This window comes from Lipotes vexillifer, unplaced genomic scaffold (genome assembly GCF_000442215.2).
Source record: "Lipotes vexillifer unplaced genomic scaffold, Lipotes_vexillifer_v1.1 scaffold240, whole genome shotgun sequence".
In the NCBI taxonomy this organism is placed as follows: Eukaryota; Metazoa; Chordata; class Mammalia; order Artiodactyla; family Lipotidae; genus Lipotes; species Lipotes vexillifer.
Genome location: NW_006797481.1, coordinates 2406799 through 2411048, shown reverse-complemented (window position 1 = coordinate 2411048; position 4250 = coordinate 2406799).

The window sequence follows — 4250 nt, the reverse complement described above, 5'->3', positions numbered from 1 at the left end:
CAGGGGGCGCAGGTTCGTGCCCCAGTCCGGGAAGATCCCACATGCCGCAGAGCGGCTGGGCCCATGAAGCATGGCCGCTGAGCCTGCGCGTCCAGAGCCTGTGCTCCGCAATGGGAGAGGCCACAACAGCGAGAGGCCCGCATACCACAAAAAAAAAGAAAGAAAGAAAGAAAGAAAAAATACACTCAGAGAATAATACAAAGATGCATCTTGATTATTATCTTCATTGTAAAATGTCTACAGATTTTCACGTGTTTGTCCAGGTACTATGAAAAGGAATCAAGGAGAGAGGTAATGTTCTCATAATACAAAATATGGATGCTAAGCATGGAGCTCGAGATTATTTCCAATTCTGTCTATCCCCCAAATTAGGCAGGACTACGCCCCACTTCAGCAAGAAGTAGCCAAGAGCGGTCGTCGCCCCATTCCCTCAAACAGTTGGGGAAAATTGAAACAGAAATGGAACTAAACCCGAGCTCCTCTGCCAACCCAGAGGGATGACTAACCCTCTACCCAAAACCTTCTTCCCTTCTTGTTCTGTACCCGTCCCTCCTGAAGACTGAGGAGTATCAAAGAAAAGAGGGCATTGAAACGGAGCAGGACCCTATGCCCCCCATGTCCTCTGCCTGCCTTTTGTCTGCGGAAAAACTTTAGCCAAAGAATAAGCTTAATCAGAGAAGTGAAAAAATGCAGAAACAGAGGAAAACAGTCAAAGGAGACCAAATCATAATAGTTTAGTCATTAAACATAGTCAAGGACCTTTAGTTCCTCCTTAAGGGCTGCAGATAACATTCTGAGCCACATCCTGTGAGCTGTCATAAGTGCTGAAACCCTCACCAGGTGGAAGAAGTGAACTGCATGGTGACCAGGCTGTAGCCACGGCATAAGCTGCCACAATTCTGAGAATTGGCCTCAAAGAAATGGAAACAAACCGAACCTGGAACTGAAGATTAACTGTACCTAAAACAATCGAGATGACGCTGGTCAGACCACTGATGACCAAATTTCAAGATGACTGTCAGAGCTGGCTGTGCTGTTTCTGCATGCAGCCCCCTCCGTCTGTCTATAGATGCTCTTGTCCACTGATTGTCGGGGGAGGGGGGAGTCGGCCTTTGGACAGGCATCCGCCTTCCCCACTGCTTGCCGGCATCCAAAATAAAGCAAACTTTCCTTTCCACCAACCTGGCCTCTTTATTGGCTTTTGAGTAGTGAGCAGCCGGACCCCACTTTTGGTTACAGGTTGATTCCTGCCTGGTGGGGAGATGAGGAATCAAGAAATTCTACCTCCCTGCATGGCTGTGCGTGATGAGGGACAAATGAAACAATTGGTCAATCATGCTCCAAAGGGTGGTTCTTATTATGGATTACAGAAGCAACATTTGGGTTAGACAATAAAGACTGATAGTATGGCTGCTGTATTGGTTTCCTAGGGCTGCCTTAACAAAGTATTACAAACTGGGTAGCTTAAAACAACAGAAATTTATTGTCTCTGGGGAGGATCCTTCCTTGCCTCTCCCAGCTTCTGGTGTTTGCTGGCAATCCTTGGCTTGTCGGTGCATCACTCCAATTTCTGCATCACATGGTGTTTCCCCTGCGTGTGTGTGTGTGTGTGGCCACATTTTCCTCCTCTTATAAGGACACCTGTCATCGGATTAGGGTCCTCCCTAATCAAGTATGACCTCATCTTAACTTGAACACATCTGCAAAGTAAGGTCACATTCTGAGGTTCTGGGTAGATATGAATTTGGGGGGAGCACTATCCAACCTAGCACAGCTGCTCAGCTGGGACTCACTGAGGATGGAGAAGCAGCAAAAGGCAAAGGTGTGTTTAACCTTGTAATTAAGCACAGGCCATGGAATCAGACAGATTTCATTTCAGATCCTTATTCTACCTGCTGATCAGCCATGTGAACTTGGGCAAGTTACTCAATATCTCTAAACCCGTTTCCTCCTCTGTGCAATGGGCTTAATGCATCCTAGAACTGCTGCGTGAAATAAATAAGATCAGGTCCTGGTGTGCTTAGCACTGTGCCTGATATTTTTAAAAACTTAGCTTTTGGGACTTCCCTGGTGGTCCAGTGGTTAAGACTTCGCTTTCCAATGCAGCGGGTGTGGGTTTGATCCCTGGTCAGGGAGCTAAGAGCCCACTTGCCTCGTGGCCAAAAAACCAAAACATAAAATAGAAGCAATATTGTAACAAATTCAATAAGGACTTTAAAAATTGTCCACATCAAAAAAAAAATCTTTAAAATAAAATTAGCTTTTAACACTAGCGTCCCCATTTCCACGGCTCCTGCCATCCTTTCAGGGAAGAACACAGACCGTTAGATAGCAAAGCAGAGTAGTTTATGATTAAAGGCCCAGATGCCTGGAACAGGATGTGCCTGGAACAGGATGTACCTGCCACAGGAGGTCAGAGAGCACAGGGCGGCAGGGCTGGAGCAGGCACAGACTATAACTTTTAATAACAAACAGATGCATAGTTAGTGCTGAAATCTGAAACTCTGAGCTAAGCCATATTGATTTTCCCCTCCCCCTCCCCAGGGTGTATATCTAGAGCTTATCATTGAGGTCTACACAGCATAACCAGACCAGACATCTCCTATTCATCTCTCTGCTCTACCACCTACTGCCTGTGGCCCCTCCCAATGAACTTGACCATCAAGACATTCAAAAGAGGCCAGAGCTTCCATCCAGGTGGGCCTGGATGCATGCTGCAGTGTTCCCAGCATCTAGGTCCTTCATTCCTGAAAGGGGATCACAGCCTCCATCACAAAGATTAAATGAGATTATCCACATAAAGCTCGTAACACAGTACCTGGCACGCAGTAAATGCTTAATAAGTGGTCACCATTACAATTGTTGTTGTTTTTCTAACTGTTATTTGCCAGGCACTGTGCTACAGGCTGGGGACTCAGTGTTGATCAAGATTCTGCTCCTGCCCTTAAGAAACTCAATCCATAGCAAATCAGACCATCAAGCAAGCAATTGTAATGCAGTGCACTTGATAGGGTGTCACAGGATTTGTACGGGAGCATCCAGAAGGGACACATGACCCAGACTAGGAAGGCAAAGGGAAGTGATGCCCAAGGTGATACCTGGAGGTGGAGAGGAAGGAGTCAGCCAGGCAAAGGGAGTGGGAGGCGTCGGGGGCGGGGAAGAGGGTTGAGGAAGCAGCGTGTGCGTGATGCAGTCCAGCAGGGCCAGCACGGAGTGGGCGCCAGGAAGAGGGCGAGGAGGGTCTGACATACACCAGGGCAAGGAGTGTTGGACTTGGATATAAAGAGGGCCATGGGGAGCCATGAAAGCGTACTAACCAGAGAAGGGACACGGCCCATTTGTGCTTGAAAAAAGTCACTCCGGCCACCATTTGGTCAATGGATTGAACATGGACAACATTAGAGGCTGTTTCCAGGGTCCAGTTGAGAGATAAGGATGATCTGGACCAGGGTGGTGACACTGAAGAAAGAGAAGGGTACCCAAGGTCAAGGAATACTGAGGTGGTGGAATCTACAGACTTGGTGACGATTGGATGGTAAGAGAGAAAGGGAAATTCAGGGTCGTGTTTAAGCTTCTGATATGGGCAAGTGAATTCCAGAAGGCCTGGTGTCTTAGTCCATTCAGGCTGCTATAACAGAATAACACAGACTGGGTGGCTTACATACAACAGAAATTTATTTCTCACCGTTCTGGAGGCTGGGAATTCCAAGATCAAGGCACCAGCTGATTCGGTATCTGGTAGGAGCCAGAGGAACAGCTGTATTCTCACTGTGCCTTCACATGGTGGAAGCAAGCAGTGAGAGAGATCTCTGGGGTGTTTTTTATAACAGCACTAAACCCATTCATAAGGGCTCCATCCTCATGACCTAATCACCTCTGAAAGGACCCGCCTCCAAATAGCATCACACTGGGGATTATGTTTCAACATATGAATTTTGGAGGGACACAAACATTCAGTCTATAGCCCCTGGGGAATGTGTGTCCTAAGACCTAGGAGAAAAAAAGCCACCAAGGACAGACATGCCCCTCATTATTCAGCATGGCTCAAAGGAGCTTCTTCCAGGCAGTTCTCCAAGACTTACAGCTCCATTTTAGACAAATCCACTTGAAGCCCCCGTGGAATATAACTCGCAGAAGCAGCTATGTTAATCCCAGAGGAACCTGCCTCCTCTCTGCTCCTGTCTAGCAAATCTAACAAATAAACAAAACACCAGCAAAGAATGCTCTCAGTGTTTAAGCGTAGTTGTAGT